Raw genomic sequence first — 26,541 nt, 5'->3', positions numbered from 1 at the left:
AAACATGAGTGTGGGTTAAATTATAAGGAATCAAGGACAGGATGAGACGGGAACAGGTAGGCACCAGGAGAGAATTTGGGGCACATATGCTTGTAGCCCAGGCCCTTTATGGTTGTATCCCACCTATGCCATATAGGAGGCCTAGAAGAGGTAATGTGTATTATGAACAACACATTACAGCCTCCAGGTTGCAGCCTGATTGTACCCTACTCACCTGTCTACACAGGTTACTGCTGTACCTGCTCTTCTCTCTGGCCCTCATTTTGCTACACATCCTTTCCCGGCCTCACAGCCAGGGGTCCTCAGTGGGACCCGTGTCTCTGCTTTGGGTCTAGGCCTTGGAGATTGACCAGGATGAGGACCAAGAAGGGGCACTGTGGCCTTGGAAGTCCTCTGCTTGCGGTGAAGAGCTGACCTAACTTGAAAGTGCTTGGCTTGAAAATGACAGTACAGCTGGAGTCCTGCCCAGAGTACTGACCAGGGAATCCACTTGCCTCGTAAGGTAACGGGAATCCCGGTAATCCAGAGACGTAACACGCACTTAGCCCAGTTATCCTTTCTTCTCCCTACAGACCTACATGACCCAGTTGGCCCCAAGAATCCTGGTTGCTTTTATTCAATTCTCACTCAACACTCAGCACAAGAACAGAATGCAGCATCTTATGTAACGGAAATCACATAAATATTTCCAATAGTGTTTTTCTGCTTAAGATCTTACTGTTGTCTATGAATCTCAATATATTGATCTCCACAGAGCTCCCTGAGGTAGTTAAGGTTCTGTGTGTCTAAGGGAGGCATCCCCATCAGGAAGAAGGGGACTGCTAAGATTTTGCTTTTTCCTGCTCCCATCACCAGACAAATGTTTTCAGGTTAAAAAGAAAAACAAAACAAAACAAACAAACAAACAAAAAAAAAACCACAACACTATACTCAGAACCTCAATATTTAAACCAGATGGATGAGGCCGCCTAGAGAGAGGATGCTGGGAGGCCGGAGGGGGGCTCTAAACCCTATGTCTGAGCCTGTCTCCTGTCTTGAGGGAATTGATGAAGAAATCCCCTGAATGCTTGATGTCTGGGGAGCATTGTTGCTGCACGAGACACTGAAAACATGTATTTTTAACTGCTGAATAGTTCAAAGAGCCAGAATACCCAGTCATGTCACTGCCTGAAAAACAGTGAGCTTGTTTCCTCCTCTTCCAGAGCAGTAGTAGTGTGCATTGACACATGGTCTGTGTTAAAGACAGGTTGTTCTGTAAACTAATTCCCACTTTCAGTTGTGTGAACACTTCCTGGGAGAGCCAGTGCAGCGCCATAGGCAGCATGAATTCATCGTCAGGCATTCAGTGGCCCCTTAAGAGAGTGACAGAGGAGAGTCCCTGATCTTCCAGCCTGCCAGGGAGTGCGCTGTGATGGCGTCCCTCTAGCCTTTCCAAGTTACACATTGACTAGGGGTTCGGTCTTCTCCCAGCTGCCTCCACGAATGGGCACCCTGACATTTTAGTCGGGATGTCTTGTCACGGACTCTTCAGAGAGAGAAGCTGGGTTCAGAAACAGTGCTTTTCACTCGAGTGTAAACTTGTTATTTATTTGTTTGTTTTTGTTTCCTTATGTCCCTTTTTGTGTGTGTTTGATAAGAACACTTAACACGAGATCTCCCCTCTCAAAATTTTAAGTGCACAGCACACTATTGCCAACTATAGGCATATGTTGCACAGCAGATCTCCAGACTTTATTCATTCTGTGAGGAACACCCCAGAAGCTTCTGCCCAGAACACAAGGCACTGCTGTCCTGATATTTTCCCACCAGCTCTTGCACATATCCTACGTGACAGACAGGCATGTCTTTCCTCAGGAGTCACAACGCCATTTCTCTCCAGAACCCAGGAGAAAGGCAGGACTCTCTTGCCAGTCTGTGGATGGCACTCTGCAAGGTTTCCCAGAGTAAAGCCATATGAGGCCACGTGGCTTTGTCAGTTGTGACTTTGCAGGCAGAGCAGGTGATTATTTTTATTGGATGGCAATAAGCTCCAAATACTATCATTACGAGCTTTCTCCCAACCTCTTTTCAAGCTCTCCTTATTACAGCCCAGCCGCCTCAGCAATTGTATTTGTCAACACTGTAGGGAGAACCGTGCAACCTGTTGGTGGGCTCAGCAAATCGGGGTTTGCCATGTGAATACTGATGTTCTCCGAAGCTCCATCCTGTCATTCAGAATGACATTTCATTCTGTTTATTGTGATTAGTTTTTTGCAGTAGCGTTTTAAAAGTGTAATTGCTTTTGTAGTCTCAGGAACAAAGGGGCCCTAAAGCCACATTAAGAGATGTATATAATTGTTAAGCAGGTTGGGCAGGTTAAGAATAGTGAGATTTTGAGAAGAGATGGTACATAGATTTAAATACATGAATTTGTTTCTTTCGAGCCATGTCCCAAAAGGGTTTGCAACAATGTAGACACTAAAGCTGGAATTTAAAGCGATTTCCAAAAAATAACCGAGAGAGTTCAAAGAAACCATGGTGTTGATCATTGATTGCAGGGGAAATTGGAGACGATGCATTCAACTCTTCGGACATAAAGTGAATAATTCATGAGGGTGAGTAAAGTGATACAATTCAGGGTTGATAATGCATCTATATCAAATAGTGATAGGTACATATAGCTGCTATTATGATGTGTAATAAACTAATAGGACTTACTAATATGCATCAAAATAAGAATGATATATGCAAGACCCAAGAAATGTTTGATACTGGTCAGACCTTTATCCCAGATAAAGCATTTTCTTCATAGTGAAGAAAAGACTTGGAAAGTATCCATTTACTCATTCATTCATTCATTCATTCATTCCAAGATGTTTATGCTGGGTCTGCTGGATATAAGTCACCCTTCTAGATGCTCGGGGATGAGCTGTGAACAAGAGTTCCTGTTTCATGAAGCTTAGAATCTAGAGATGGGGCCATGTAATACACAAGCTGATAAATAGTGTTTATGTAATTGAATTTTACCTAGTGATATGTTCCATTAAAATAAGAGTCAGAAGTTAGAGAGTGACTGGGGACAGTATTTAATAGAATGACAGTGCACAGCACTTTCAAGGTATGTTGGACACAAGAAAAATGGTGGTCGTTAAAGACATGCTTGGGACAGCCTTGCTGATGGGGAGACTCTGGGGGAGGAAGACAAATGACGATCTATGACAGGGGACAGTTATAGGAGCAAAGTGTCTGGGTGAGGGAAGGGAGATGGGACCCAGGGAACAGGAGGTTTGTCTCTCAGTCGGGGGCACAGACTGGCCATCCATTACAATGGGAAGGAAACTTCTGGGTTTGAGCTGAGGTTGGCCACTATCTGTATTTTCTCTGTATTTTCGTATAACGAGCCTCTCTAGCTGCAGCGTTTACAGTAGAGTATGCATGCCTATATGTGTGCTGGGGACAGGGTAGGTGGAGCAGGGAGACGTTTGAAGAGGCTACTGCAATGGTCCAGGTGAAAGCTAGCTGATACTTGAATGGAGGTGATATGTGGGGGTGAGGGATATGTGGCTAGATCCTAAACATACCTAGAAGGGAGATGCTGATAGGAAGTTGAGTCTCACGTGAGGAAAAGAGAGCATTCGAGGGTCACTCTCAAGTTTCCAGCCTGGGCAGCTGGAAGAATTGATAACAGCACGTATAGAGATGAGAAAAATTATCGGAAAAGCAACAGTTGGGATAAATTAAAAAAAAAAAAAAGATCCTCAGATATTGTAATTTTTTTTTAATGTTTATTTATTTGAGAGAGAGAGAAAGAGAGAGAGAGAGAGAGCAGGGGAAGGGCAAAGAGAGAGGGAGACACCAAATCCGAATCAGGCTCCAGGCTCTGAGCTGTCAGCACAGACCCAGATGTGGGGCCCGAACCCACAGACCGCGAGCCCATGACCTGAACCGAAGTCAGACACTCAACCGACGGAGCCACCCAGGTGCCCCTGTTTCTCAGATATTTTGAAGGTGAGATGCCTATTAGATAGAGTCGAAGTATAAGCACTGTGGCCAATGATACTTGTAGGTGAGATGCTATGATGTTTAAGGGTCTATAGACTCTGGAGCCAGAATGCCTGGGTTCAGACAGCTCAGCTTACTCGTCTGTAAAATGAAGATCATCACAGTAGCCACCTTCTTAAGTTGTTGGAAGAATTAAATGACGAATTCTTGTCAAGTCCTAGAATATTGTCTAGCACATACTAAGCATCTAATGTGTTATACCTTCTTAGTGGCAGTATTGCTGATGTGACCAAGAAAGTTCTGGGATAGGGAGACCACATCTATTCAGACATGAAAGTGACCATCCCCCCATGGAAGTGCCAAGTGTGAGCCTCTTGGAATGAAAATCCACACTGCGGTTTCCATAATTACTTTATTGATGAGCCTTGTGAGAAAACAATTTGAAAGGCATTCGTTCATCATTCTGGAGGACATTTTCAGGTGTAGTTTTGCTATGATGCGGAGAACTTTGAACTCACTGAATATGAAGCAATTCTTGCGCTTCATTGACATGTTACTGCACAGATCACCGGAAACTCTAACGGGCTGTGGGCTTCCTTTCCATGGATGTTGAGGTGCATTTTTTCACACGGTGAGATTTTTCTCTTGCAGAGTCTGAATGCTTCACCCTTGAACTATGACCGGAGAGAACACAGTTCATGGCAGTCAGCACTTGGGATCTGAACTGATGTGCACTGGGGATTTTGGGCTGGATGGATTCATTGTACAAAAGTTCCTGACTAAATATTAAGACATCCCTTGTTTTAGAAGCTGTTATTTTAAGCTTTCTGATGGAAAGTTAATGTAGTGTCATAGACAGGGTCTTTCTTAGGTTACTTCTTATAAAAGTAACATTTTATAGAGTCAAGAGTACTACTGAAGAGTTTTCTTTTGAAGTTTTTTCTAAGATGATACCATGGCATTTTAAGTAGGAAGTCCCAACATTTCAGGCATTTATTCAGTTACTTGATAATTGATTCCCCTTATGAATTTCAAATATATGAAAATAACAACAGATTTGCCAAATATTCTCAAAGAGTCAGTAAAAGATCCAATTACAGGTAGTATTTGGTCCCCAAAAGGTTGATGTCCACAGTATAAGTTCTGGTCAGGGCTTGTTATCTTATTTGCTTTAAATTAGAATGAGGGCCTATTGTCAAATGAATCAATCAAAATATGATATGATGATAGATGACTGAATCATCAGCATGACCCAGAGAAAATCCTAAAATGCTGAACACAGCTTGATTAATTTCAGTGGCTTATTAGGAGTACTTAAAAATGAATTCATAATACTTGCTATAATCCACATGGTTAATCCCTCTCTTGCTGATCTGTTTCGACTAGAGTGTATGTGGGGATGGGGACATCCAGGGGTTGGGGCAGGAAGGCCTTTGAAAGAAGCTATTACAATGGCCCAGGTGGAGATATTGTTATGGGTTGAATTGTGTCCTCCAAAAATCAATATTGAAGATCTAAACGCCAGTATTTTAGAATGTGACTTGATTTGGAAATAAGGTCGTTGCAGATGTAATTAGTTAAGATGGGGTCATAGGGGAGTATAGTGGGTCCCTGATCCCACATGACAGGTATCTTTATGAGAAGAGGAGAAAACACAAAGGCACGGTCACAAGGAGAAGGTCAAGGGTGGAGGCAGAGATTGGAGCAGGGCAGCTGTAAGCCAAGGAACCCCAAGGATCATTGGCCAAACCAGAAGCTACAAGACACAAGGAAGAATTCTACCCAGACTCTTGGGGGAGTAAAGCCTATCTGACACCTTGATTTCAGACTTCTAACTTCTAGAACGGAGAGAGATTAAATTTGTTTTTAGCCACTCATTTTGTAGTACTTTGCTATTGTAGCCTAGGAAACAAATACAGACATGATATTAGTGCTAATGCAAGGCAGGGCTTCAACATTAATTCCTGACTGAGAAAAACTGCCCTTCTAGACAAACCTCCTTAATTGAAGTCACTGTTGTGTATTCAAAAGGCATAAAATACACAATGACCTGGAGCATTCACGAATATATGTAATCTCTAAAAATTTTTTTTCAATGTTCATTTATTTTTGAGAGAGAGAGAGAGAGAGAGAGAACACAAGCAGGGGAGGACAGAGAGAGAGGGAGCCACAGAATCTGAAGAAGGCTCCAGGCTTCAAGCTGTCAGCACAGATCTCGACACGGCGCTTGAACTCACGGCCTGCGAGATCATGACCAGAGCCGAAGCTGGATGCTTCACCGACTAAGCCACCCAGGTACCCCAACAGTATGTAATCTTAAGTAACTTTATCATTAATATCTATGACTTATGTGCCCAACACTGTGCTAGTGTTGACATATGCTATCTTAATTTAGCCCTTCATGAAACCCCTGAGGGCTTTATAATTGCTTCTTTTTTTTTTTTTTTTCTTTCTTGTAACAAATAAGGAACTTGATGTTTAGAGAGATTACAAGTCTTACCCAGGGTCACACAGTTAGGAAAAGATCTACTGTGGAAAGCCAGGACTCGAGGTCAGTCTGGTCTGTAGTCTGGACCCTTAGTCTTTGTCTATAGAGGCTTCACAATCAGAATCTCGACGTGCAAGAGATTGTTGGGCTAACCTTCCTCTTTCCTGATCCTTTGCTTCCTGCCCTCTCATCCCTGTTGGCCAAATCCAGAGAATCAGAGGGGAGATGGAAGGGAGGTGTGAAGCCACATTCCTTCTCAGACAGAGTGAGAAGAGAGCCGTCTCCAAAAGATCCAGAAGGCCATCCTGTGTTGCTGCAACTTAAGGTCTTCAGTTGACTCGTAAGTTTGTTTGGAGCGTGAAACGTTTGGTTAGTGTCAAAACCGCGTACTTTTAACCCATGAATCCTGAAATGCCTTTTTGTAGGGGGGGTAGGGAGCAGTGATCGTGTACAAGAGTTACCTATTCTTAAAAAGTAACTGGGGAAAAATACTATTGGTAGTGACTATGTTTGTCAAGAAAGAACAAGGGCCTCTATTTCTAGAGGCTTCTATTTCTAGTAATGTGCCAAAGCACTGAACAGTGCTTAACAAAGGAACACTTAACAAACTGAACAAACGCTTAAACACACTGAACACTTAACAAAGCGCTGAACAGTGAAGCTAATTTCTTGTCTCTGTGCTTTCACCCCTGGGCGGGGGCGGTGGCGAGGGAGAGGGTGGTGAAGGGGAAATGGACTCTGGCTCAGAAGAACCAGTGTCAATTTTTGTCTTTGGTTTCCCCTACATTAGTGGGAAAACAATTCATTTAAAACAGACTTAAGACAATGATTCCCTTAAGTAGAAAATATCCCACAAGACCCTTCTGGGAAAATAAATGTTTCTGTCCTATTTTAAGGAGAGTTTATCAAGTTTTATGATTTCCACCGTTTCTTCTTAAAGCAAATCATTCGCTGGCAAAACCTCTAATTGCTGAGGTGTATTTTCGGTTATCTCTATGGAACGATTTCTTCCGCTGTGGCTCAAATTCATTGTATTGGCTTAATTTGCATCTCTATAATATGCTATATGAAAACTTTGTTGTGACAGTAGATAATGGTAACCCATAGAGCTTTATATTGTTTGAAACCGTGGACCGATGTTTTAGAAAAATGGAAATACTATGTAGACAGAGTCAGTGATTCAGCTGTGTAGAATGACTATTCAAAGAATTGATATCACAGTACAAAACCAAAGAACCCCAGACCTGGAAAATATCTTTAAGATATCTGGTAGTCCTTACACATAGATATCTGTAAGTCCCATTTAGGGGCGCCCGGGTGGCTCAGTCAGTTAAGCGTCCAACTTCAGTTCAGGTCATGACCTCATATTACAAATCATATTTTAATATTATTGCCTGGTGTTTGGGAATCCAAGATTCCAGTTTTAAATTCTTCTCCACCACTTTGGGCAATTTAGTCGAGCACTCAGTGTTTGGCACCCTCCCCTGGAAATTGTGGCTGACCACACTGAGTTTATGAAGACAATATCTGGAAACCAGTATTATCTCATTTGCCTCTTTTTTTTTTTTAAGTTTATTTATTTATTTTTGAGAAAGAGAGAGAGAGGGAATCCCAAGAAGGCTCTGTGCTATCAGTGCAGACCCTGATGTGGGGCTTGAACTCACAAACTATGAGATCTTGACCTGAGCCGAAATCAAGAGTCAGATGCTTAAATGACTGAGCCACCCAGGCACTGCAAATCTTGTTTGCTTTTTATTGTATCTTGTCTTCTGAACTGGTTTGTCTGAAGACACATTTATAGGTCAAAGGAGGGCATTTTTAAGGAAATAAAGGTCACATTTCCATTGACAATGTGGCTATTCCCTAGATGAAATGTGCAGTCTGCAATTACCATCTTGTAGCATTTCAGTAACACCCTGTTATTTTGTTGCACCCATGGATAGTTTAACGATCAGACCATATTTGTTATAACCAATTTATTAATTAAATGATGGAATGTCCGTAGAGAAATAAAGTTTTGCACATTTAAAACTGTCTTTCAATACATACATTCAATTATGAATGATATCTAAGTGAAAGAGAAACAGATAATCCTTTTTTTCCACCTCCACCCCCTCCTCCCCTTTTTAACAACAGAAATAATTGTTCCCAGAAGTCTCTACCCTGTGAAGCCTGGGCTGTCATCCTTTGATGTGTCTCTCGCATGTTAAGATCAAATAGTTCCCATAATTACGTTTGGTAATTTTAGAGTCATTATTTTTGTTGTTAAGATTTTCTGTACTCAAAAAAATAAAATTCTAGGTCAACAAGTCATTGTGTAATGAAAAAAAAAAAAAACCAACAAAACAAAACTCAGCAGCATGATAAAAGTGGGGAAAGAATGGAAATGTGTTATATTACCTTTGGTTCTGGAAACCGTAGGTCTATTGTACAGTCTCAGTAACAGAAGTTGAAAATGACCACTTTACATGTGTGTTAAAGAACCTCTTTGACAACCCGCGTCTAATTTAAGTGGATAATCTCAGTAGTCATGCTGATGCTTAGAAAACAATGGTATTAAGGAACGGCTCTAATATTCACTGAAAGACTATAGAAATACAAGAAATACACTTGAACTTGAGTTTGCTGGTAACAAGGATTTACGGCAGTATTGTAAAGCACTTTGCTAATGGCATTTCCAGGTGTCTAGGATTTTAGTTTCGAATCACATGAGTGCCGCACGAAAGGAAAAGCTTGCAATTAAATATCACGCTTGCAAATAGGTCTCAATAATATTTGGGGCATTTCCATTACCTGATTTGCATATCATCTTTCAATTCCTTGCAGGAAAGCGTTTTACAGCAGGATACGCCCTGTTCAGCAAATTTTAAGTGTCGTCCTGTCTGAAGGCAGGCAGATGAAGCAGGTGATGTTCTTCAGTTCCTGGAAACCTGTGGATCATCAGATGGCACCGTCCTTGCGGCTGGAGTTGATCCTTCATGGCACTTGCTCAAAGGAAGCACAGGCCATATGGCCAGATTGGAAGGACACAGAACACTCATTAGCGTCCAATGTAGTCACTTACGTGGCTGGATGGTACTGCACAGCCTGTAATTATTCCTAGTTGGTCCCTGGTGAATCAAACGAAAGGGTATTTTTCCTGACCCCCTTTTGTGTCACGCCTAAAGTCCTTGTAATCATAGGCCCTAATCACTTAGGTCTAGGCTCTTCTCGTGGAGAAAGAAGAGAGAAAGCTAGATTTTTTTTTTGTTTCCAATTGTAAGGCTAAGCAGAGGGATGGAAACAGTTGTCACCTTTGAATAATGTGGATTGTTTCTGTGTTGTGGGGCCTTCGCCGTCTTGAGAATTTTAGAACGATGGGATTAAAACCCAGCAGATTTGTACTCTTCGGCCAGCGTTTTTAACCTTCAGGCATTCATCCCCTGGAAGACTGACATGCGCGCACAAGGATTCAACCACAAACGTGTTCACGGAAGTGTTATGTTTACTAGAGAAAAGTGGAGAAAAACTAAATGTCTGTTAAATTCACTTATTCATTGAAAAATATATAGGAAGCCATTATTCTGAGCCATACTCTGTTCTACTTGCAACTGAATAAAATACTAGTGATAGCTCAAGTGACGGAATACTATGCAGCTTCTAGCCACGCTGTAGGAGAACATTTAATGACACAGCAAGTTGTGGATGATACTCTAGTGGCAAAGTGAGTAATACACAGGGATGTACCTTAGCATGAATATACTTTTCAAATGTACTGTAATGACTACATATTACTTTTCCAATAAGAAAAACAAAATAATAAAGTTTATTTCCAAACAACTCACAAAAGAAATCAAACCGAAAAATCATGAATATGTCCATTGGTAATGGCGGCTCTTCTAGAGGAAAGGACTAAGTAACCAAATGCTTACTGAGGCCCTACTGGGTGCCGCCTTGCGCAGGACGCGTTGGTGATGCCGGGCTGCATTGGTGACGCCTTCAAGGGGCTTCAGGCATCACCAGTCATTGCAAGGTGTGAGCCGTTTAGTGACTGCTGTAGGGTATCCAGATTCATCCCTACATTGCCTCATATACCATGGTTTCTAGGAAAAAGGAGGGAGTGTTGCTCTACTCCCTCCCAGAAGAAACATCTGACTGTCCTGGGTATCATGCCATCATTTGGGGATGTCGTTCCTGCTTTTCTTCCCTCTACCCGAACTTGACTTTGGTGGCATAGGGTTGTTTCAAGCTACATCTTGCTTTAGTTTTCAGACAAGGATAGCTTTGGTTGCCGTGAAGAGTTCGGACAGCCCCAAATGATATTGACTGCATTGTATGCTGGCAGTAAAACAGGAGCCAGTAGTGGGGAAGGGAAAAGAAAAAAGCCCACGCATAGCACGTCAGGGGGTGGCAGTCAAAAGTTAAGACCAAAGGTCTGGCTCATTCCATCCATGTCCAGGGAGGCATCACAGGGTACAAAAATGGAGAGGGCCCAAGCTGGAGGAAGCGGACCAGGACATGACGTTGGATATATGGGCAACAATAAGAGTCAAGGTCTTCCGGAGCATAGGAACTTATCAAAAGCATGGTTAATAGAGCCATGGAAGGGCCTGATTCGGCTTGTCTTTAATATGAGTATTGTGAGTCACCAAATAAGTATAATTAATTAACGGTGGAATTTACCTGGCTCCGCTGATATTTTCTGGGATGTGACCAGCATACGACCTGCCTGCCTACATGAAAGTTAAGGAAAAGATATCCTTTACAGGAACTTCAATTGAGGAAGAAATGATTCTCTGGAGCATATCGTCCACTTTAGAACATAGTGCATTAGCTTTCCCTTGAGCCTTCCTATAATTTCCTAGAAAAAATATTGACCTCAGGAGTGCTAAGGAAGTTCAAATAAATGTCTTCTCATGAACAGAAGGCCCTTTCTCTGATTTTGTTGTTCTCATCTACATTAGGAAGCTTCAGCTTGGTTTCTCTTGTGCTCTAAACCACTGAGTGATGGCCTCTAGCGTTCCCTGCCCACAGCAGATAAAGCTGACAAATGTGTTTGAGACTTAGGAGTAAAGCAAACAGAAGCAAATAAAAGCTAAAATTCGAATGTAGGCAACGTAATTAGATTAATCTACAGCCCGGTTTATGAGGGAAAACTAATTATGAATCAGATGTATAGTTTTCAGGGAAATTTTATGCAAGGTACATTGTATGTACTTCTTGTAATAAATTGCAGAAAAGCGTGCGTGTGCGTGCACACACACGCACACGGGTCTAGTAATTGAGGTCTACCGGGAGCTATGTGTTAACTTTAGATTTAAATTTGCCTGCAGTTTTAGAAGGCCTGCAGGTATTAAATTAGAAAGATCTGACTGCACGACTCTACGGTTGGTTTTTGGAGCTCATTGCCTGCAATGAGAGCAACCACTAGGAGGATTTTGTTTGTACACAAGCTGCAGAGTGAGGTATAAAGTTGAGTGATGATGGATGCATTTGATCAATTTAGATAGTCAACCAGAATAATGTAGGCCAAACAGAGCTCTTTTTTCATTCATTAAAGGTTCTCAAGAGTCTGAATTTTCTGAATGAGTATTTCAACTGTCTTCAGACTGCGTCAGCGTAAGTACGACTTCGAATTACGTACGATCTGGAAAATGCTGGAATTCCTTTGTAGATTGTTATTTTGCTTAAAAAAATCTGATAAACATTTAAAATCAGTACTTTTTTTTTTTATGTAAAAGTTACCCCAATAATACCGCACCAGCATACTGAGTTACTTTTTCAAGCCCAGGACAAGAAGCCCAGTTTCTATCATTTTTCTTCCTGCTTCAAACCTGCAAAGGCAAAAGAAAGGAAGGTCACCTGACTTTTAACACTCTGGGTGCTGGACACCCAATCCTCCCGTTTCTCTCTTTTTTGGCCAGGCTCTGACTGCCCAGTGGTTCTAATTACTCAGTTTCTGTTTTCTTGCCAGTAAGATCCAGGTCAGGCTAAGTTTTACTTCTTCGTTGCCTTAAAACTGAGTCTCTGACTGTCACCCTGCTGGGGCTGGGGATTCTGCCCTGCAAGTACTCCGGAAAACACAATTTTGTCCCTTGTTTTCATTCTTTGTAACGCCATTAACCTTTCCAAGGTCTCTGGTCCCTGGGATGCACCTAGAATCTTGCCAACCATCCAGTGCCCTTTCAACTCAAGACATCTCCCCCTCCTCCTCCAGGTTGGCCTCCCTGATACCAGGGATTGTCTGGCACCTGTTTCAACACCCACCCCCCAACCCTCTCCCCCACAGGCTGACTGAGTCCCTCCTCCTGCCTTTCTCAGGGAGGGAGTACCTTCCTACCCATCAAACCCAGTATTGCAGAGTTACTTTCAAGTATTATCATCTAGCAGTCTGTCCTTATCGATAAATCACAAGTGGGAAATGTATAAATTCTGTCCTCCTGACTCCATGAAAGTTCCTAATAAAGCATCTGAAATGGCATAATTTTATTGTTTCTTATAACTCACTAAAAAAAAAAAAAAATTATAGGGGTGCCCGGGTGGCTCAGTCGGTTAAGGTTCTGACTTCGGCTCAGGTCATGATCTCGCAGTTTGTGAGTTCGAGCCCCGCGTCGGGCTCTGTGCTGACAGCTCAGAGGCTGGAGCCTGCTTCAGATTCTGTGTCCCTCTCTCTTTCTCTCTGCTCCTCCCCAGCTCACATTCTGTCTCTCTCTTAAAAAAAATAAGTAAACTTAAAAAAAATGTTTAAAAAATTATATAAATCACAGCATCAAGCAGGACTTTGGTGGAGTTAGACGAGACTGGTGGGTTTTGGTGAGAAATAAGGAGTGAAATAAAGACTACAAATAAGACCCTACCTACATGTCTTGGTTCTCTATAGCTGCAGTGATGTGTTACAAACAACAAAACTATAGATGTTTCGTTGGGAATCAACTATAAGCATTTATCTCTGATCTATCAGTGGTTAGATGGCTCTGCTGATCTTATTTCACCTTTTTCACTCACCTGGGGCCTCAATCAGGGCAACCGAGACACCTCTCTGCTCCCCGGGCCTTCAGTTTCAGCAGGCATCCCAGGCATGATCTCAAGGTGAAGGTGGAGCAGCAGAAGTGGGAGCCAGGACGCGTGCGCGTCTGCTGCTGTCTCATTGGTGGAAGCCAAGTCACGTGGCCAAGACCAGGGTGGGCCACGAGTGTGGTCCATCCAGGCTAGATCAGCCAGGTACGCAAGAGCGCTTCAATGGATGGTTTCTTGTGTTGGAAAGGGGCCGGGGAGAGGCACTGATCAGCTGCTAAAAGGAATCCTGCAGGCCTCAAACAGGACTCCTCCAGCCAAATCGGTTCATCATTTTTCATAACCTCCCAGAATTATAGTTCTTATCGTAAGCAACGGACATCCATCGCTTTGGACGGAGGTTTCCGTTAAGAAGGAAAACCCCCGAAGAGTTTTCTTATTATAGAGAAGTTATGGTGTTCTTGAAATCCAGGCAAATGTTTTCTGTTATTGACACGACACTAATGCCTTACAAAAATGGCAACAAGTATTTACTTTTAAGATCTCCGTTGAAAGTAATATTTGTCTTTTCCACACATCGGTCTTGGGGATGGTTCTGTTTAGAAAACCAAACCAACCCAGACGAGTTTGAGTGAAGCCAGCGTCTGTTGCCTTTGTTTCATGGGAATCTGTCACCAGGACCACATTCCCTTTGCCACCAAAGCGTGGCTGGTTGGAAACAACATGCGACGTATGTGGTTTCAGAGGCTTATCTTCCTTCCGGGAGCCAATCTTTCTTCTTCTAGTCTCCCAGCCGCCTCTTGGGAATTCCTTGTGGGCCCTATATCCCTTTCCTGAACATTCCACCATAGTACCATTCCTAAAATAACTTTCCCCCAGGCAAGGCATTTTGCTTAGGATATTATTTCACCATTTCCTCACTCATCAATATTTAATAGTCTGTCACATACTTTCACATTCCTGGAAGTTAATGCCTTTGCTAAGGTGTTAATAAATAAAATGGCTACCACATAGTAGTTATGTTTAAAAGGAATCCTTTAATGATTTATGATGGCTTAACGTATTTCGAGCCTTATGGCACTGCTGAAGAAAAGACTTGGGGGCGACAAGTATTGAACTATATTTTTCTGATTTAAAAATACTATGAATTCTTTTTTGATGATTGAAAGACTAAACACTATGAATAAAGTGCAACCACTCATAATCTCACAAAGGGATCAACTATTCACCTTTTTTTCATTTTAGAACCTATATGCGTATGTGTATTAGCGAAACTATATGAAATTGCCAATATTGAATTGTTTTTTGAACTACAAAACAACAGTTTCATATGTTTTAACCTTATAGTAGTGATCATTCCTGCTATCAGTAATGCTTCTGCAGAGAAACAGAACCAACAGGATGGATGGATAGGTGATCTATCTATTATCTATCTATCTATCTATCTATCTATCATCTATGTATCTATGTATCTATGTATCTATGTATCTAGTTATCTATCCATTTTAAGAGAGGGGGTGGGAAATGATTGAGGGAGAGGCAGAGGGTTTCTTTTTTAAGGAATTGTCTCATGACTGTGGGGGCTGGCAAGTCCAAAATCTGTAGAGCAGGTTCAAGGAAGAGTAGATATTTCTGTTTTGAATCTGAAATCTGCAGGATTTCTAAGTTGCAGGCTTGGGGCAAAATTGCTTCTTCTTCAGGAAAATTGGCCTTTGCCCTTAAGGCATTCAGCCAACTGAATGTGGCCCACCCACATTATAGTATTTTATGGTACAGTAATCTGCTTTACTCAAAGTCTACGGATTTAAATGTTAATCACATCTAAGAAATACATTCCCAACAACATCTTGACCAGTGTTTGACCAAATAACTGGGCATCATGACCTAGCAAATTTGGCACATAAAATCGATATCACATTCTTTAGAAATCTTTCTGCATTCAAGTTTTTTACTATTAAAAATAAATGGCAATAATTATCCTGCTAAATAGAGCTCTGTCTACATTTTGATCAGTGTATTATGTCTATAAGAAGAGAAATCACTGGTCCACTCAGCAAAAGCAAATATCTCTCCTAGCTGTGAGGATACTAGGACATCTGAAATAACTTGTCTCTGTAGGCATGGGTTCCAACAGACGAGGTCTGTCTTTCTCTCTTGTAGCTGTTTCTGCAGTCAGTTGGTGGGACGGTACCTAACTGTGGAACCGGGGCATTCAAGATTGGGAAGTCAGTGGCTGATTGTCTGAGGATAAATTGATACAAATATCAATAGCTCTTTTTTTTTTTAAGTTTATTTATTTATTTTGAGAGGCGGGGGGGACATGAGAGTGGGGGAGAGGCAGAGAGAGAGGGAGAGAGAGAGAATCCCAGGTAAGCTCTGCACTGTTGATGCAGAGCCCAAAGCAGGACTTGAACTCATGAACTAGGACACCATGACCTGAGCTAAAGTCAACAGTGAGAGCTCAAAGAACTGAGCCACCCAGGCACTCCACAAATATCAAGAGTTCTTGAAGACAAAGGCTGCTCTTGGAGTCTTAGGCTTGTTTTAATAGCTTGACAAGTTGATAGCAGATACAACGTTTTATATACATTATTTTATTTGTTCCTCAGGAACAAATTTCAGTCTTATGAAATAGATCCTATTATTATGGCCACTTACAGTTAGAGAAACTGAGGTTAGAGAAGCTAACGACCTTGAATAAGAACAAGTAGGCTGTTGAATATTAATTTACTGATGTCATTAATTTCTCTATTGCTGGCAAGTGGAGAGGGTGGCTTTGTTTAGCTGCTGGCTAAACTTCTGGGAGCTGGGAGATCTGGGATTGGCTGCTGTCATTTCATCGTGGAGGTACACACTGACATGCAAGCCAGAGAGAGTTGTCACAGCCCAAAGCCCAGAGGGCTGAGCAAGTGTGTTTTCGGGTTACTTATTGAGTATTTAGACATCATGTTATTATCTCACTGGGCAAAGACCTAGAGGTGTATTTCTGATTGAAAGACCAATGCATGAGGAAAAAGGGTAGTGTGTATTTACCACAATAGAAATGGACTAGAAGTCAAATGCCACACTTGCGAGTGTGTGAATGACTCTGTGTGTGTATATGCGTGTCTGTGCATATGTGTGCACACACTATGCTTTTGAAGCAAGACCGTTATAGCACAGAGGACAAATTATAGAATTACAGAATATTATCTCAGGAAAGAACCTTGGAAATCATCTAACGTATCCCCTTGTATTTTGGTTGTGGAAACTGATGCCTGGAGAGATTGAGTGCTCAAAGTCGATTAGTCACTTCTCCCTACTACTGCCCTGATATCAAATCGTACTTGTATGCTGAGAATATGACTTCAGTGAAACATATATCTTTGGGTTTTTGGGACAGTGCCATTTGTCAACCTACTTTGCCATTGACTCCAAATCTATCGATGTGTTCTAGACATTCATATTTCAGGACTCAAACTATATCTGCAACACCATATTTCACCCTCAGAAGTGGCACACAAAGGTTCCTGGTGAGACTATTTGTTCCAACAGTCTTTGGATGGAGAATATGTTCACCATAATCGTGACTGAATGTGCTTGTTTCCAGGCCAACAGAGGAAGAAGAATCACAATTTTCTTTTCTGAGATGTTTTTGCTGTTATCATGGCACCTCTAATCTTGCTCTCCTGGGTTTCTGCTCCCCCATTCTCTCTTTGCACTTTTTCTGCTGGAAGGACTTGGTTGATCTCTGTTGAAGTGATGTCCAGAAACTGGGTGGGGATGTCAATGAGTTCAGTTGAGAAGTAAAGTGCTAGAGTCACCATGGAGGGGAGAGCTGCAATGTGTGAATCATTACTTCACATGTGTACAAGATGTTAGATTCATCTAGAACAAGTGTCCCAGTTGGCTCCCAGCATAGCTACAAGTCCTTGTCCAGATGGTGGCTTCAGGGTTCAAGTTCACTTTAGAAGCCAATAGTATGTCAATTCTTCTCTTCCAGCAAGAAGAATTAAACTCAAGAAAGCATCTTGCTTGGAGACAATCACAATTATAGCATCATATTCTTCCAGGAATATGCAGACATTTATAGCCACTGCACATTTAATTTTGTATGAAGAACCGTGGGCGGCTCTGTTAACTCCACTTTATGGATAAACTGAGTCCCAGAGTACATGTCAGATGTGTCAAAAGCCCCTTGGTAGGTTTTGGGACCAAAAGAAGGATTGTGGCACCACGTCTCTGGGTACCCTGCCTTGTCCTATTTCCTAGGAAGAATCACCTTCCACAAAGAACAACAGTCACAGAGGGGAGTCACTGATGCAGGAAGTGGTCAGAACAGCTGCCCCCAGGATGAATGGGACCACGGAGAGGATGCATCCCCACTGTATTGAACTCTTTCTTCATTAGAACTGAGCCCGTGGCAGATGTGTTCCTCCAATAACATGGTCTCAGAGTTGGAGAATAGGTTTCCTACAAGAGCGAGAGATTTGTGATCAAGGAAATCATTTGTCTTTCTTCCTCCATAGAAGCCCTGTACCATTTAGTTACAGGACTGGTAGTTTATCTTGGGTGATTCTCATTCTTTCCTCACAGAACAGCTTAATCCAGGATCATTTTTATAACTTCCAGGCTGTGGCAGCCTCTTGAGATTCTGCACAATGGGCTTAAGCTATATGTGAACAAAATTTCTTGGTTGATGTCCTATTAATGAGACCCAGCAGGAGAAAGTTACTAAACTACGAAAGCTAATCATCACATCTCTCTTGTTCCTACAGGACCAGTCGGCTAATCTTGCCAGCTATAAATTAAGGAGACAGGGGAGATCGTATATCTTATCACATTGAAGGGAAACTACGATGTCAACTGCAGTAGAGGAAATGGAAAACAAGAGATCGAGGCTACCGTTCTACTGGGAAGGTGGGATGTTTGGAAGAGGATGCAAACCACTGCACCAGTGTCATTTCTCTAATCAGAAGCATCTTACTCTGGATGGGCACTGGGAAGAATGAAGTCAAGGTCCAGACATCAAATGTTAGGTGACCCCATTGGCAGCTGGCTTCAGCCAGCTCGTCATAGATGGTGCCATCCAACCCAAGGGAGACCCTGGGGAGTGGACATGAATGGACTTGTGTAAATGTAGCTCTAGCATTACAAATGCAATGCAGAACAGTTGTTCTACAAAAAGCTTTGTATTTGTATTGACAGAGCAAACTTCGATACAGAAGAAACCCGCATTCTGTCATGGCATTAGTTGAACCTGTGTGATAGAGGAACGTTGTTGCCCTCAACAGTTGAGGGTCCTGGCTTGTATTTACAGATCTGCCCTTAACGGCATTGCAATGCTGCATAAGTCACTGGGATTTTCAGAGTCTCCATCTTTTCATCTGAAATATGGGAACAATTAAACGAGATACATTTATGAAAATCACTCAGTGCATTGTTTTTTCACACGTAGAAGCTCTTAAGTACCTAGCTTACAGAGTTCTTAGGGGGATTGAACGAGCTGCTATCTATGAAGTGTTGCATAAATGTAAATCCTTACACATATGTAAGCTATTAATATTATCTCTTCTTTATATGTGTGTGCCCATGCGCAGGTGTGTGCACATACATATGTATGAGAGAGAGGCTGTGTGTGCAACTCTGTGTATTTGTCTACTTAGTTTGTAGCTCTATGTATAGGAGAGCTTAATTCAATGTGAAAAAGCGAGCAATGCCATATCTAATATTTTAAAATAATCAATTCCATTTAAACCACAGAATCACAGGAGAATTACATCAGCCTCCTGGAGGCTGCAATGTGGCTCTGGGTGAGATTGGATCTGCCACTCTGAACCTCCAAACGGAGTGAATGTGCGCGTGTGTTTTAATGGGGTTTCCATGGCGGGTTGACCTTTCCAGTACATAGGTGAGCCGACTTAAGTTCCTGGATCTGAAACCTTCTGAGGCACGCATGGCCCCGAGGGTGGAAGGTATTTTCTAATCAATAACACTTCAAGTCAGCAAAAACCTACATAAGCTCCATTTTGCAAAATCTTATAACACTTTGTGACAAAGTCATTTATGAATGTTCTTTAGCATTTAAAAGGCTCTTTGTATACTCTGTCAGCATTCCAAGCAATGAATTTTGCTTGATTTTTAAGGAGGAGAAAAGTCTTGCATTTAATTTTTAAAGGAGTGCATGAATACATTTCATTCGGCTTTAGTTGGCAACATCTGTTGTTTATTTCAGAGTTGGACTCATGAAATGTGAAATCTACCAGGGGCCTCAGAGACTTTTGAGTCCAGTGGCTTTTGAACTGGGCTTTGCAGAGCATCTATGGAGGTGCCTCTGGCTCCCCAAAGGCAGGGACAGAGGAGTTTACTGATTGGCAGGGCTCCAAGAACACCAGCCCCTTCAACCGAGGCAGCAGCATTTTTAAATGATTCACATATTACAGCTCATTATATAATTTTGTTTCACAACTTTTGTTTCATTTAGAAAGTTTCGAAAACCACCAATCTATTCCAAATCCTTCATTTCACAATTAAGGATTCGAGGCTTCAAGAGAAGTACATTTTGTGTAAAGTTACACATTTAGTATATCAACAGAGTCCAGGTCCAGTGATTCCTACTCAGTATTACCTCAGCTACGTGAGAGAGTGTTGGGGGGAAGGAGAACAAGCAGTGCCCACCTTTCATCTGAAGGTAGGGAAAGTCCTGACGGATGGGTGCCTATGCATCGGTGTTGATTCACTCATTAGTTCATTTATTTATTCACCTAACAAGCTCTTGAGGTGCCAAGGGGTAATAGGGAACAAGAAGACCCCAGTTCTGACTTTGAGTAAGCAGTTGTGTCAGAGACAAACACAGACGTGTTGACTTATTATGCACAAGACAAGGAAATGAAGCTTCAAGTTCAACACCAAGTTTAAGTGTGTTTTACTCTTTGATGCAGAACCGTTCACCTTCCTCATCCTTCCAAACTTGGAGAGAGAATGGACCTTGATATACAAGAAGCTGGAGGGATGTTGGCAGGGTGAGGGAAGGAGGGGGTGGATGCAGGGAGGGGAGACGTGGAGGTGAGGCCAGGTGTCACGGTCTTGGTAAGCTGTAGTTAGATGTTCGGATCTAATTTAAAAACAACAGAGAGGAACTGATGGGTCATGAACAAGGGAAAGACATGATCACTCTGTTTAAATATCTGTCTAGTTACTTATATGAAGAACAGATTATGGAGGTCAACTGCAGAAACAGAGACCTGGCTGAGTAGTACAAGTGGGGTGCTGGCCTGGTGTAGGGCAATAGTTGCTTGTAAGTTAGAGAAGGTGGACAGATTCCAGATGGTGTTTGAAATAAAAGCCATAAAACTTGATCATTAATCAATAGGAAGAGGGAGGAATCAAAGATATACTGGAGTTGTTTGGCTTGAGCAACTGGGTGATTGTTGGTACCTTGGAGGTAGGGCAAGTACTAGATGTCTTTTGAGATGTCTACTGGGTATGGAGGAAAACCAAGACGGCGTGGTATGACAAAAACTGAAGGTCAGTGTCTGTCGGGGTATGTCAATTCTGGCATGTTTGCTGTGGCACCCAGCACCTGGTAGGTACCCCACTGTTGGTACGGTGACAGGTTTAACAGTGCAAATAAGCAATAAGAAAGAACTACTGTTTTTGAAGGAACATTGAATGAACCCATAGGTTGTAAACATTCGGCATCTAGACCTCATCAAGTGTTGGAAAATGTGATCTCCCAACTGACAGAACTCAAATATACATAGGTTCATCTCTGTATACCTTCTCTTCAGCCACACAAATTTAAAAGTTTAGCATGCCATGAATTTTGAGATGACATACGCTGATGAAAATAGTTTGAAAATGAGGCAACTAGGAGCCGACGAAAGTAAAGCAGCAAGTGTAGGAAAAGTGGGAATGTTGCAATGCACCCTTGGATAGCCAAAGCGATGCTGGATGCTGAGGCAAGGCAAAGCTGGGCCTTGAGGCTACTGGGAGTAGCAAGAGACTGGCAGAGGACTAACAGCATGGTGTGGGCTGAGACCTCTGCTCAGTGCTGAGGTTCAATGGCATGAAGTTATAAGGATTGATTGGTTTATTTTTGAGACAGAGAGTGAGAGAGAGAGAGAGAGAGAGAGAGAGAGAGAGAGAACATTAACAGGGGAGGGGCAGACAAAGAGGAATACAGAGGATCTGAAGCAGGCTCTGTGCTGTCAGCACGGAGCCTGATGAGGGGCTTGAACCCATGAACCGTGAGATCATGACCTGAGCCAAAGTCAGACACTCAACTGACTGAGCCACCCAGACTCAGTCCTCTATTTTTCTCTCTCTCAAGCATTTAAGTGACTGTACCTGGGACTGTAATAGGGCATAAGAGAAAGGAGAAAGAAACGCTACACCTCTAAATTCAGGAGGCATTGGATATTTAGATACTGGGGGAAAAAAAAATCCAAGTCAATGCAAGTTATATGGAATAAAAGCCAAATGGAGAGGAAACGTATCATTGGAGGCATAAGGGATAAAAGTACTAAAAATTTTCTAGCAAACAAAGGGCAATGTCTAGAAAGAAATTCTGTCGTATTTGTTATTAATAAGTTTTAATAGCACCCAGTTGATTGGATGTGTGTTCTAGGTGTGTAGAGTGGTGACCAAATCCAATGAGCTCTGTGTCCTCATGGTTGTTGCCTCTAGTAGGGGGACACATCGATGAAATAAATTCATGCACCGATGTTACAGAAAAATCATAACTTGTGATAATGCCGTAAAGGATCATAAAGGAGAACCAGGAAGAAATCATGGAAAAGCAACTTAGAGTGGAGGGGTCAGGGAAGAAGTGACATTTGAGATAACAGGCAAACTTGGCTTTTGTGCACCTTGTGTTCATGCGTCCTTGTAGGTGCCCACACGGAATGTGCAAGAAAATAGCAGAAGGGGATAAAATGTCTCCCTCCCCGGCCTCCGGGTATCCTTCTGTCTAGTGTTGGGTGAGGATGATTGAGAAAGTAAGTGAATCAATGATTGGATGGGCATTCTTCAAGAAACTTTGTTTGAATGCGCTCTGGAGCCTGGAAGTGGTGTGAATACCCGAGGTTGCATGGGTAGCCCTCTTCCTGGCACACATCAGCACTCAGTAACACCCCATCAACGCACCACCGTTTACTCACTTATCAGATTATCTAATTTTCACTTAGCGAAAAGAATAGCGAAAAGAGGCATGTTGAGCTTTCCTTACGGCCACCAGTTCCTCATTACCTTGGTCACCCTGTCGGTTATTGTCTGCAGGTTAGCGGTTTAAGTGCTTTCAGAATTTCTTCCTGCCAGTTTTTGCATATCTACAAAGTTAACCAACAGTTTTTTTTTCCTAAATAACAAAGGAGGAAAGTCATGTGGATTCAGACGCAGCTTAGGAATATTATGATTTCCTTATTTAACACACTAACCCTTTCCAGCATTTTAAATAGAGGCAATTTTTCAATAAAAACATACTTTTCCAATATGCCTGCCCTACTTAGAGTAGGTTGAGATAGTATTCCTGCGAGGTATACCAACGTCTTTATTTTCATACTCTTAAGAACTTTCTGGCCTCATTTTTTTTTCCCCCAGCAGGAATTACTTTGCTCGGAGTGTTCAGACATCGCTAAAATGTTTTATTTACTTTTTTTTTTTAATAATGACTTTCGTGAGTGAGTCATACATTAAACTTAATCATCGGGACTCAGAAAATGGACAAGAACTGAAAAACACATACATGATTTGACCTCACTAATTATGAGGAGGAAGCTCTGTGCAGGTGTCTTCCTGTGGTTAATGGCCAGACTCCCGAGAGCCCGAGAACACTGCGAGTTACAATGTGTTTCTACTCACAAGACAGTTCGGTAAAGTGAAAACACCCTGTGCATGGCTCAGTACTTATGCTAAAATACAGTTGGTTGTTTATAATCACCTACATGTCGAGATAGTGTATGTTGTGTTTGATGCGGGTGTAGGCAGTTTAATTGGCCTCAGTAGAATTTAAGCTAGCGGGGGAGGAGAAAAACAAATATAGGGCTTAGCAGCAGTATTCATCTGGTTGGAAGGCTGAATATTCTCTTTCCTAGGATCAAAGCAGCTCTGGTTTGGAAATTAATTTTTTTTTAATGTTTATTTATTTTTGAGACAGAGAGAGAGCACAAACGGGGGAGGGTCAGAGAAAAAGGGAGACACAGCATCTGAAACAGGCTCCAGGCTCCGAGCTCTCAGCACAGAGCCCGACGGGGGTGCTGGAACTCACAGACCGTGAGATCATGACCTGAGCAGAAGTCGAAAGCTCAAACGACTGAGCCACCCAGGCTCCCTTCTGGTTTGGAAATTAAAACACGTGCACATTTACACACTCACATAAGCACCAAAACAAACGTCTAATAAAAAAGGCCTGATAATGGGGGCGCCTGGGTGGCTCAGTCGGTTAAGCGGCCGACTTCGGCTCAGGTCATGATCTCACAATTTGTGGGTTCGAGCCCCGCGTCGGGCTCTTTGCTGAGAGCTCAGAGCCTGGAGCCTGCTTCGGATTCTGTGTCTCCCTCTGTCTTTGCCCCTCCCCCACTCACACTCTGTCTGCCTCTATCTCAAAAATAGTAAACATTAAAACAAAAAATTAAAAAAAAAAAAAAAAAGGCCTGATAATTCAAACTGGAGGCAGCTCCTTCAGCAGAGACTGCAAATCTGCCATTAGAAGGACCACTCTTTCCCCCAGGTCAGCTATTTTGGTGGTACTAATAATTGGGAGAAAATCCAAGGCCCCAGTGAGCTGAGACACTTCAGCCACATGGCCATTAACTATTCAGGTCCTGCGCACTCCAGCGAGAATGGGAGTCACTGTCTGGGTCCAGTGACAGCAGCAGGGCCCAATCCGTGTCCATTCTCCCAGGGTGTGTTCCCTCCCCCATCCTCAGCACTAGGCACAGGCATCTCGTCCTCCTTTTTGGAACTCATCCTTCACTTGGCTTCCAGGAACACATACCCTCCTCGTTTTCCTCCCCCAAGTCCACCTCTCTTTCCCTGGTTCGTCTGCTGAGGCTTCCGGGTCTTTCTTATCTCTGACTGTGGGTGTGTCTGAGAATTCAGCCCTCAGGTCTCTCCTCACCACATACACTCATCCTTTTGGTGAGCTCATTCCGTCCAGTGGACTGAAGCGATCCAGATGGCAAAGGGGCCCTGATTTTCTGTCCAGACCGGGATTTTCTGGCTCGTATAACTAACTATTGACCAAGTGCACTTACCTAACAATGGATTGCTTTTGGCCTCCCCCCCCCCCACGCTATGTCCTCCTTCCAGTTGCTCAGGCCAGAAACTCTGGCCTCTACAGGAACTCCTCTACAGGAACTCCTTTTTTTGCATCTCCCTGTCTAATTAGTCAGCAAATCCTTTGAATTTGGCCTTAGCAGAACTCCAAACAGAACGTCCATATTCTAACTACTTTAAAATTTGTATTGCTTGGCCTTGGTCTGCACTGGCCTCATCCCTAGATGGGATTATGACAACAGCCCTCTAACTGGGGCTAACGTTAGCACTTACTTCTAAAAGTCTACCTTGAATATGCTGCCAGAGTGATCTTATTTAAAAACACAAGTCCCACTGTGACAATCATCTGCTCAAAACCCTCTGATGGCTTCCACGTGTCTCCTGGCGAAAACCCAAGTGCTCACAAACTCTGACAAAGCCAAAAAGAACCCTGTGGTTCATCTCTGATCTCACGGCTTTTAACTCTTCCCTTTGCTTCCTCTGGCAAAGCCATAGTGGCCTCTTTGCTTTTCTTACATAAACCAAGCCTGCCGCTGCCTCATGGACTGTTTCTCTGCTTTTGTATCATTTGGAGCCACCAAAACCTTCAGGTTTTTTCCTCCAAGTTGCCTTCCCATTGTTCGCCTTCCTCAGTAGCTTCTATAAAATTGGAACATAAAATTCTGTACTTAATATTAATTAATTTTTAAAAATGTTTACTTATTTTTAAGAGAAAGAGAGAGAGAGAGAGCAAGTGGGGGAAGGGCAGACAGAGAGGGGGACAGATGATCCGAAGTGGGCTCTGCGCTGACAGCAGAGAACCCCATGTGGTGCTTGAACTCACAAACCACGAGATCATGACCTGAGCTGAAGTCTGATATTTAACCGACTAAGCCACCCAGGCGCTCCTTAATATTGATTAATTTATTGATGTGTTTGTCTTATTATCTTAGAAAGAATCCTCCATGAGCCTGTTGTCCCATTAAAAAAAAAAAAAAAAAAAAAAAGGAATACTACTGGTGTTCACATTAGTTGATTAATTTGAGGATTGGTTTTGAAATGAATTAAAGCACTTAGCATGATCCAAGGTACCTAAGAAGATCTTCAACAGTGTCCATGTTGATTCCGCTGGTCGTAGAAGGTTATGGTAGGTTCTATGGTAGCTATTTAGTTGCTCTTATAGAAACCCCTGTCTGCCAGGAAATATCAGGCATGTCCTCCACGCACAGGGAGCTAACAGGGGAAATATAGGTAGATAAATATGCATTTCTAATATATAGCTGAAAGTATTCGTGAAATTTAGGTGGGTAGTTATAGAATTTTCCCGGGCCTTTTTAGTCAAAAGACTAACTGTAGTTAAAACCCATTGTGCCGTCTTGTGCCAGCTTTTTGGACTTGAACAAATTATTTGACCTTTCCCATGCATAGAATAGAAACGAGGAGGAGGGTGCTGAACCTCTCCCAGAGTTGTTGAAAAGATTAAATGAGATAGGATAGGCAAAGCATTTACTACCGAGTTGACTCATTCCATAGTCCCCAACCGAATCTAACACGGCAAAAGGAATTTACGTGTCTAGAGGAAATCCTGTGGGGACCATTTAAAGCAAATTTTTGACGTGAGGTAAAGGGGTTGGCATATTTTAAAAAGATGAGAAGTGTGTAAGTAATTGTGGCAAAGAAAATTGAGAATTAATTCTTTGAATTTTGGCTGAGCTCAACGTTTTGCAGCAACCACGTTGCTATGTGTCTTCCATACAGCGGAGAAGGCTGCCTTTTCTGTATATTTTTGATGAATGGGCTAATACACTGGATTGAAAAAAGTAAAGTCAAGCTTGTCATGTATA

At 42.4% G+C, this 26,541-nt stretch overlaps 1 long non-coding RNA gene across 1 annotated transcript; it reads right to left on the bottom strand.

Annotated features, from left to right (window-relative positions):
• Positions 1-4,374: 4,374 nt before the first annotated feature.
• LOC121037737 (uncharacterized) lies at positions 4,375-12,860 on the bottom strand. Its single transcript, XR_005793952.1, has 2 exons — positions 9,263-12,860; positions 4,375-4,655 (listed from the first exon to the last, which is right to left on the bottom strand). It is a non-coding gene; the product is annotated as an uncharacterized LOC121037737 (long non-coding RNA).
• Positions 12,861-26,541: the final 13,681 nt, after the last annotated feature.

The sequence above is a fragment of the Herpailurus yagouaroundi genome, unplaced genomic scaffold, assembly GCF_014898765.1.
Source record: "Herpailurus yagouaroundi ecotype Mexico unplaced genomic scaffold, PumYag 164, whole genome shotgun sequence".
Taxonomy (NCBI): Eukaryota; Metazoa; Chordata; class Mammalia; order Carnivora; family Felidae; genus Herpailurus; species Herpailurus yagouaroundi.
The sequence above is the reverse complement of the archived record's forward strand: the minus strand, read 5'-3'. Positions and strand labels throughout refer to the sequence as shown.